Source organism: Pristis pectinata, chromosome 5 (assembly GCF_009764475.1).
Source record: "Pristis pectinata isolate sPriPec2 chromosome 5, sPriPec2.1.pri, whole genome shotgun sequence".
Taxonomy (NCBI): Eukaryota; Metazoa; Chordata; class Chondrichthyes; order Rhinopristiformes; family Pristidae; genus Pristis; species Pristis pectinata.
In genome coordinates, this window is record NC_067409.1 from 112,626,929 (window position 1) to 112,637,448 (window position 10,520).

A 10,520-nucleotide genomic window follows, 5' to 3' on the forward strand; every position below is an offset into this window, starting at 1 on the left:
GTGAAAAATCTGCTATGATGGTGAATGTTGCTCCTACAGATAAGAATAGCATCAGGGGAAGAACATAGAACATAGGACAGTACAGCACAGGAACAGGCCCTTCGGCCCACAGTGTCTGTGCCGACCACAATACCAACTTAAACTGTGCATGGTCTGGATCCCTCCATTCTTTGCCTGTTCACATGTCTAAATGTCTCTTAACTGTTGCTATCGTATCTGCTCCCACCACTTCCCCGGCAGGACGTTCCAGGCATCTACCACTCTGTGTAAAAAAACTTGTCACCTCAAGTTCCTTTGAACTTGCCCCCTCTCACCTTAAAGCTATGCCCTCTAGTATTTGATATTTCCATCCTGGAAAAAAGACTCTATCCACCCTATCTATGCGTCTCATAATTTTATAAACTTCGCCCCTCAGCCTTCACCGCTCAAGAGAAAACAAACCCAACTTTGTCCAACTTCTCCTTATACCCTATTACTCTCCAATCCAGGCAACATCTTGATGAACCTCTTCTGCACCCTCTCTAAAGCTTCTACATAATAGTTGGCTGAAACAATTCCTGTTAACAGTAAACAGGAGAATGAAACCTGGAGCTCAAACTATGGGTTTCTCATTTATAAGAACCACCTCAAAGGATCACTAACCAGCTGAAAGCTTTCTCTCTGGTAATGATTGAAATAATTCCTTGTGGATCACAAACTGAAAGGCGTTGCAAATCCTCTAGATACATCCTGGAAGGATCCTAACACATAAACATTCACATCCTGATGACCTTGGTAGAGCTCTCCTCGCCCTTGTCCGAGATTGCTTATGTGGCTGAAGCAAATGACAAATTTGGTGACAACAACCTTGAAGAAACACAACGCTTCCTTCAAACATTGTTCATCATAGTGGATCAATAGGAGAGTTGCTCCCTCATTGACCCTGGTAGTTATGGCCTCCTGACGAAAGTTTTTCATCTTTTCTCTCTCTGCTCTGGAGGCTTATCCTGCTTGGTGAGTTCTCTGCCCATTCTTCAAACAGATTGTTATCGGGGAACAACGGTTTTGTGCATAAGGTTTGGTCAAAATGAAGTTCATCCAATCCTTTGAGAATTTAGCAACTTTAAAGAAATCACCAAACGCTGTAGAAATTTCACAAAAATCTTAACAATTATTCAGTGACCAACAATGCTGTTGATGATCCCTTTAAATGCTGGTGGCAGTGGGGTCTGGAGGATGGTCCTTTCAGCTGCGGGTTGGATCTTCTAAGAGAAAGCATTTGTTGGAGGGCTGAATTTGAGTTTGGCAGCATCGAATAAACATTGCATTTTGATAGGAGTCATGAACTGTCTAGACTGCCTACAGAGGGGGGGCTTTTGCTTTGTACATGTTAACAACCTCACCAGTATGTGGACTGAACTGATACACCAGAAATATGTGCAGCCACATAGGGCACCATAGTGAAATATCTTTGGCAGCTGTAGGTACCCAAACAAAAAGCACTCTGGACCTGAATGCTGTGGCCGCAATTTCAGTCCTGTTCCAGTCTGATTTAGCTGCGTTCACTGTTTGTATTTTCACAGATGTCTGAGGTTTTGTGCTTCATGCTGCTGACCTGACAAACATACATACTCAGACTCCTTTGATCCATGCCAAGAGGCAGTGACAGAAAAGAAAGCCCCATTAAATTTTCTCGTCTCCCCTGAGCATATTTTACAAATACTTGGTGCCATGTTACTGCAATCGCAGGCAGGTGTGCATAACTTGGAAACTGTAACATTGTGGATTTGTTTGAAGGGGTCCCCAAGGCTAAAATTAGGTCTGCACTGTAGGGCCGAAGAGAATAATTTCATTGTATGACTGTCAGTTCAGACTCAAACCTTTTAGTCACAGCCTGTTTCCTCACTAGCTGCCCAAACTCATTGCCAGACAGAATATGTAGTTAATATTCGGTCAAATACAAGCTTTAGACAAAAGATTGAACTCACCTCGCCCTTCAGAAAGCCTTTGAAAATACCCTGCAAAACTTGGCTGCATTTTGTCCATAGGTTGGCTGCTGGGTGCCAATTTGCTTGCATTCGCAATGGACTGTGTAATGGTCTTTGTAATAACGACCATTGCAAGGTATAAAGAGTATATGGATATACTCAGGCAGGAGGTACAGAAGCCTGAAGTCCCACACCACCAGGTTGAAGAACAGCTACTTCCCTTCAACCATTTGGTTCTTGAACCAACCGGCACAACCCTAATCACTACAGTTCAGGAATACTATGACCACTTTGATCACTCTGCACTAAAATAGACTTTATTTTTGTTCTAATTGTGTTCTTTCTCGTAAAAATTGTATATAATTTATGTTTAATTAATGTTTTTCTTGTGAATGCTGCTTATCTGATGCTATTTGCCTGTGATGCTGCTGCAAGTAAGTTTTTCATTGCACCTGTGCACACATGGACTTGTGCATCTGACAATAAAGTCGTCTTTGAGTTTGATATTAGGTTTCAGTCTCAACTAGTACGAATTGTTCATAGGCGAGTGATGGTGATGTATCATCTGGAGCAGTGTAAGAGGCTAACGATGTGGTTGATGGAAGATGGTATTTGATGCATTGACCTTGACACGTATGTGAGTTCACAGACACAAGAGATTCTGCAGATACTGGAATCTGAAGCAATACACACAAAATGCTGGAGGAACTCAGCAGGTCAGGCAGCATCTATGGAGGGAAATGAACAGTCGATGTTTCAGATCGAGACCTGCTGACTCCCTCCAGCATTTTGCGTGTGTATGTGAGTTATTAATTTCTGTGTTCATGCTCCAGGAGCTTCACTTCTGGCACTGCATGCAATGGCTGCCTCCTCCACTGCTCCATCTCAGTAACCAGGAGAGCTATCTGCCCCAGTCCCCAGTCAGGGATTTTCCCTTCCTCTCCACCATGCTTACAAAGGTCTCCAGCACCATGTTGGAAAATCTGGGCGTCTGCTCTCACAAGTATTCAACCATAGCTTCTGGGAAACGTATACACCTCAGGCAATGACTTCCACCATAATGCATCTCCCTTATAAGAATTACAGACAGCTTTTAATTCCCACCAGCTGGCATTTAACCACATCGTTCCCCAGCGCCCTTGAGCAGAGGATGGTGGATTTTTTTCACTGCAATCAGTGGGATGGACAAGTAACCAGATGACTGGTCATTTAGCAGTTCCAGGGATTTCACTCACAGACAATGATGTAATGATGGATCAGGATGCTGTGTGAACATAGAACATGGAACACTACACCACAGTACAGGCCCTTCGGCCCACAATGTTGTGCTGACATTTTATCCTGCTCTAAGATCTTTCTAACCCTTCCCTCCCACATAGCCCTTCACTTCGTTGTCATTCATGTGCCTATCTAAGAGTCTCTTAAATGTCCCTAATGTATCTGCCCCCACAACCTCTGCCGGCAGTGCGTTCCACGCACCCACCGCTCTCTGTGTAAAAAACTTACCCCTGACATCCCCCTTATACCTTCCTCCAATCACCTTAAAATTATGTCCCCTCGTGTTAGCCATTGTCGCCGAGGGAAAAAGTCTCTGACTGTCCACTCAACCTATGCCTTTATCATCTTGTACACCTCTATCAAGTCACCTCTCATCCTCCTCCTCTCCAAAGAGAAAAGCACGAGCTCACTCAGCCTATCCTCATAAGACATGCTCTACAATCCAGCCAGCATCCTGGTAAATCTCCTCTGCACCCTCTCTAAAACTTCCACATCCTTCCTATAATGAGGCGACCAGAACTGAACACAATACTCCAAGTGATTTTGGAGGTGCTGGTATCCCCCAGGGGCCTGCTTTCCTCATCTCCAGTGGCGACAGAGGTTTGGAAGAAGCCCTGTGACATTATTACAGTTTATACAGCTGATAAGGCGCAGCGCAGCCACTCCCTCCTGATACAGGTCCCACCCAGGATACAAACACCTGATGTATGTACAGCCCGTACATTCAAACAGCAGGATGCATTTGTTGGCTGCTGTGGGGTTGCACGCATTTTCTGCTGCCTGTAAATTCAGTTCACAGTCGTATTTCCGACTTGCAAACTGTCCACATTACGAACAGTTTGCAGGCAGGGAACCCTGACGGGGGCGAAAAGAGAATGTCCAGGATGGGTGGGGTCTTTGATTATGTTGGCTGCTTTACTGAGGCAGTGAGAAGTGTAGACAGAGTCCGTGGAGGGGAGGCTGGTTTCTGTGATGTGCTGAGCTGTGTCCACAACTCTCTGCAGTTTCTTGCGGTCCCAGGCAGAGCAGTTGCTGTACCAAGCCATAGGATGCTTTCTATGGTGCATCAATGGAAATTGGTGTGGAGGACCTGTAATGGAGGAAGTAGATATCTAATGTCATTCATGTCAGGTGAATTGTTTTGTCCTAGATGGCAGCACACTTCTCAAGTGCGACTGCCACTGCATGCATTTGTTTCAGGAAGGTCCTGTTTGGTGTTTTTGTAAAGTACGTAAGAACCAGTCTCAGCATCAATAGTGTTAAAACTATTTTTGTGCTTGATGCAAAATAAAAAAGGTCAGAGTCATAGAGCAATACAGCATGGATACAGGCCCTTTGGCCCAACCAGTCCATGCTGACCACGGTACCACCCAGCTAGTCCCAATTTCCTGCGTTCGGCCCATATCCCTCCAAGCCCCGCCCCTCCATGTACCTATCCAAGTGCTTCTTAAATGATACTGTTGTACCTGCCTCACCCACTTCCTCTGGCAGCTCGTTCCATATACTCACCACCCTCTGTGTGAAAAAGTTGCCCCTCAGGTACCTTTTAAATCTCTCGCCCCTCACGCTAAATCTATGCCCCCTAGTTTTGGACTCCCCTATCCTAGGGGAAATATTGTTACCGTCCACCTTATCTGTGTCTCTCATGATTTAAAACACTTTAAGATCATCCCTGATTCTCCTACGTTCCAAGGAATATAGACCTAGCCTTGCCAACCTCTACTTGTAACTCGGCCCTCTCATCCTGGCAACATCCTGGTAAATCTTTTCTGAACTCTTTCCAGTTTAACCACGTCTTTCCTATAACAGGGTGACCAAAACTGTACACAGTACTCCAAGTACGGTCTCACTAATGATTTTTACAACTGCAACATAATGTCCCAACTCCTGTACTCAGTGCCCTGACTGATGAAGGCCAGCATGCTGGGGCTTCATCAGACAGTGCAGAGACATAGAAAATGGTTGCATTCTGGTTAAATTAAAGGATGAGTTATTCAGTGGTCTGGATTAATGGTTCGCGGGCATGAAGTTCAAATCCCAACACAATTGCTGGGAAAGTTAGACACAAGAGATTCTGCAGATACTGGAATCTGGAGCGACACGCACAAAATGCTGGAGGAACTCAGCAGGTCAGGCAGCATCTATGGAGGGAAATAAACAGTCGACGTTTCGGGCCGAGACCCTTCATCAGGACTGGGAAGGAAGAGGGCAGACGCCAGAATAAGAAGGTGGGGGGAGGGGGAGGAGCACGAGCTGGCAGGTGACAGGTGAGTCCAGGTGAGAGGGGGCATGTAGGTGGGTGGGGGAGGGGGGATGAAAGGGAGTGATGTGAGAAGCTGAGAGGTGATTGGTAGAAGAAGCAAAGGGCTGGAGAAGAAGGAATACGGTAGGAGAGGGCGGTGGACCATGGAATAGAGGGAAAGAGCTGGGGAATAGATGGCAGGTCCTGACGACTGGGAAAGTTAAATTCAGTTAAAAGGCTAACATCAGTAATGATGACCATGGAGGAACTGGATCGATAGGTTCCCCAGAGATCCAATGGTTAGGATTTCAGCACTTGCTGGATTTGATTGCTGGAGACAACAGGAAGTTTTAAAGTGAATGAGGCAAGATGGTAATGGGCGAAGCATGATGTGGGAAAGGACAAGGTTATTCACTTTGGTAGGAAGAATAGAAAAGAAAGTACCCTGTAAATGGTAAGAAATAAATAAATATGGTTGTCTAGAAGAAACTTGGTTCCTGAAATGCAGAAAGTGAACATGCAGCTCCTGAACGCGTGAGGAGATGGTACGTTGGTTTTATTGCAAAGGTGCTGGAGCAGAAATGTAAGGAGGTCCTGCTGAGATTGTCTGGGGTTCTGGTGACATCTCCTTTGGAGTACTGGATGCACTTTTGGTTTCTTTACCTAAAGAAAGATATATTTGTCCGGGAGACAGTGCTGTTTTTATTTTCAAAAATAGACTTTATTCATAATAAAAAATATACACCAGGGAAACAGTGCAAAACTTTTTTACATTCCTAGTCATTACGTTCAGCAGTGTCAACTTATTTTCTTAAAAATGTCATTGCACCATTGCTACTTATGTGGAAGTTATTTTTTTTATCTTTTCCATGAAATCTTCCACTCAGAAAGCATATTGCAGTCAGAGTTTCCAGTCTTCGAGTCTGGTCATCCTTTTACATTATAGGATGACCAAACTCAAAGACTGGAATATAAGTTGGCATGCACTTACAGGAATTTGGCAGATCGAAAGATGATCTCATTGAGACGTATTGTGTGGGAATGACAGCAGAGATTCCAAGAAGCTGTTTGCTCCGGCTAGAAAGTATAGAACTGTGGTGCTTGTCTCAGATACAGGGCTAGCTACATGAAACTGAAAGTTTTTTTTAGTGCAGAGAATGGTAAATCTTAGGATTTCATTATCACAGAGGGTTGTGAAAACTCATTTGTTAAGTATTGACAGATTAATAGATTTTGGATACCAAGGGAACTGGAGGATATGGGGATCAAGCATGAAAATGGCTGAGCCACAGGATTAGCCAGAACCTCCTCTGCTGATGGAGTTGGTTACAGGAGCCTGCTCGTGTTTTCATTTATGTTCTTGCATCCCCTTTCATAGCGGCTGTGCTACATGAAGCCTTGCATAAACGTCTGTGAACCATGGACAGGATCAAGTGTACCACCACTGCTACCAACCTCTCCTCCATGGACTCTGTCTACACTTCTCACTGCCTCGGTAAAGCAGCCAACATAATCAAAGACCCCACCCACCCCGGACATTCTCTCTTCTCCCTCCTCCCTTTGCTCGAAGATACAAAAGCCTGAAAGCACATACCACCAGGCTCAAGGACAGCTTCTATCCTGCTGTTATAAGACTATTGAATCGTTCCCTAGTACGATAAGATGGACTCTTGACCTCACAATCTACCTCGTTGTGACCTTGCACTTTATCGTCTACCTGCACTGCACTTCCTCTGTAGCTGTGACACTTTATTCTGCATTCTGTTATTGTTTATCTTGTACTACCTCAATGCACTGTTGTAATGAATTGATCTGTATGGACGGTAAGCAAGACAAGTTTTTCACTGTACCTCCGTACATGTGACAATAATAAACCAATTTACTGCCACACAGCCAGTTGTTATCTGAATTAACATAAGAAATCACTACTGGAGGAAGGGTTCAGAGAATTTTTGGCACACAATGGATGTGTATACAAGAATGAAATAATGCATTCTGGAGAGCAATGTACTTTTGAGCTCTGATGGTTTGGAACAGATGTTTTGTATTTAAACTTGTGATTTTTTTTTGGAGTAAAACCGATATTCTGGGGAAGGTTAACACTATAAAGCTACATACTTCTCATTTCAGAATCAAGCGCTCCTAGGTTAGATAAACTCAGACAGAGATTAAAGTTTTTACCACCCTGGTCTGAATCAAAACCAAGAAAGCACCATACTCAGCAGAGTTGTGATGCTCTCCACTCTCCGTCCAAATTGAAGCCAATCAGGGAAGTGTTGTATCATGAGTAATATCTATTGGAAGCAACAAACAGTCAACCAGAGGAACTCAGCAGGTCAGGCAGCATCTGTGGGGGGAAAGGAATTGTGGACATTTTGGGTTGAATCCCTGCAGGTTTGGACTCAAAACATCGAGAATTCCTCTCCCTCCCACATAGATGCTGCCTGACCAACTGAGTTCTTCCAGCACATTGTTTCCAGCATCTGCAGCCTCTTGTGTCCTCACCCTATCCACCAGAAACTTCGCAAATGTTTGTCAAAAAATGACTTATATAGAAACCTCATGGCCAGAAAGAACCATTAGATTGAGCTGGATTTGAACAAAGGTCCCAGATGTGAAAAAAACAATATCTCATCCAATATTTTCCCACATTTAAAGAGTATAGAAATAATGAAATGCAGCCATCCAACTATTGATTGCTGAAGGAATAAATAATTTTAAATGATGACTAATTAATTTAACAATGAAGTTCAATACTTAAGCATGATTAAACGGCAGTAATCCAATCAGTGGGATCCAATGAGATCATAAAATGCAGAGACAAGTATCAGGACAATTTCTATTCATGACCTGAACTGTGAAATTGGGTTGCTGCCTGAGAATCACATCAGATGTTATAGTATTCTCTGTTAATTCCTCGCAGGGTTTATCTGTTTGGAGTTCAGCCTCTCTGACTACTGCAACTTTCATTTCAGGATCTTCTGCTGGTGTTGAGAGTTATCGGTACATAATGCCAATCAATGGTACAGCAAGAAATAGTTCACAGCTGGCTCCTGGAAATTTTCATAGATGGTCGCTGCTATATAGAAAGTTACAGTTACCTGAACTCAGGATACAGGGGCTGAGTTTTCCCAATCCTCTCTCTACTGGGTGAAATTGGGATTTTCACCTGCAGCACCTCAGCCCCTTCTGATCTTTGGGTCCAGCACAGAGAGGGACAAGTCTGTGATGGACCTTCTTATTGGCCTGCTCCCCTCCCTCTCCAGCTGCCAAGGTGGCCATTCACCGGTCCAGGGGCCAGGCCATCGAGAGGTCTCTCCAAGGAACTGTCCCTCTTCTGGGATTACATTTGCGTCCAAATGCCCTGGGGAAGGAGTTTGCAGTGTCTACTGCTTCACTGGAAATCTTCCCAGACAAGTGGAGACCTTAAGGGCTAGAGTACATCCTAGACAGACAGAGCATATTTTAAGTTTGGCCTTTTTTGATGTTTTCATTAAAAAAATTAATTAAAATAAAATGCAAAATGAATGCCTGGGGATAAAGGCCAAAAAAGAAACAATAAAACCCCATTATGATTCCTGAGGATGGCAGGAAACTTTTAACTGAACCAGTAATTCGTGAACCAGGCAAATTTGGAGGCAAATGATTGGACCTTTGCTTCTGTAACACGAAAGGTATCTTGCCGTCAATTCCACAGGCACTGAGACTCGGTTTCACCTGGCAAGTTCAGCAGAGGGATGTGTTGAAGGAAAGTGGACAGACAATCCAGTCCCTACTTCTCCACTAGCAAGCCTCGGTGAGATAAGTTGCCTTAGTGGGGTCAGGACAAGGAATCGTCCTTCTTGCTTCTGCACTAAGCCACAGTGTTCTGTTGCCCTGGCCTCCCAGCTGAAGACCCAGCTAATGATATCTCCCAGCCTTACCTTACAGCTGGGCTCTTTTTTCCGATGCAGGTAGATGTCCTCCAGGTTGTCCATTTTTCACGTTTACCTGTTGCTCAGCTATCGCTTGTCACCAGGAGCGACACATCATATGACTGCTGGGATTGACAAGCTCTAATATCTGCTTCCATTCAAGGAGTGAAAATCAATCAACAGGATCCAAAGACAAAGAAACTCAAAGAGGTGAATGTTTTTCCAATGATTGACTTCATTTTGCAGAACATTAAGAAAAAATAGAAATCCATCCATGGTTCCTTCTCCCTGAGATCATGAGACTTCCCAGGTACATTCCCAGCAGCCAGGATCAATTCCAGCAGTCCCTGGTGGTAACACCTCAAGATGTTTCATAACCATCAGCTGCCATTATCCATTGGTTTCAGCCAGGAGGTAACTGGGCTGATGCAGATTAAGCCTGAGGGGTTGGAATAATTTCATTCAAGATCAAAAATCTGTAGATGATGAAAATCTAAAATAAAAACAGATGTGCTGGAAACATTCCGTAGGCCAGGCAGATGGAAAACACCATGATGCTGAAGGAACTCAGCAGGCCAGGCAGCATCCGTGGAGAAAAGCAGGCCGTCAATCTTTGGGGTCAGGACCTTTCTTCAGGACTGAAGATAGGAAAAGGGGAAGCCCAATATATAGGAGGGAAAAGCAGAGCAGTGATAGGTGGGAGGCAGGGTGGACACAGGGCAGTGATAGGTAGATGCAGGTAAGAGACAGTGATAGGCAGGTGCGGGGGAGGAGGGGAGAGCAGATCCACTGGGGGATGGGTCAAAGGTACGGAGAGAGAGGAAAAAAAGGCAGAAAAAAAGAGGGTAGGGAATGGGAAGAAGAGAAGAATCATGGTGGGTGGGGGGGAGGGGGTTGGGGGAAGGAGGGAGGGCTTTACCTAAAGTGGGAGAATTCAATGTTCGTGCCGTTAGGCTGCAAGGTTCCAAGACGGAAAATGAGGTGCTGTTCCTCCAGTTTGCACTTGGAATTCTCCTGGCAGTGGAGGAGGCCGAGGACTGACATATCTGTGATAGTGAAAAACACGCTGATGCTGGAGGAACTCAGCAGGCCAGGCAGCATCTGCGGAGAGTAAACGTT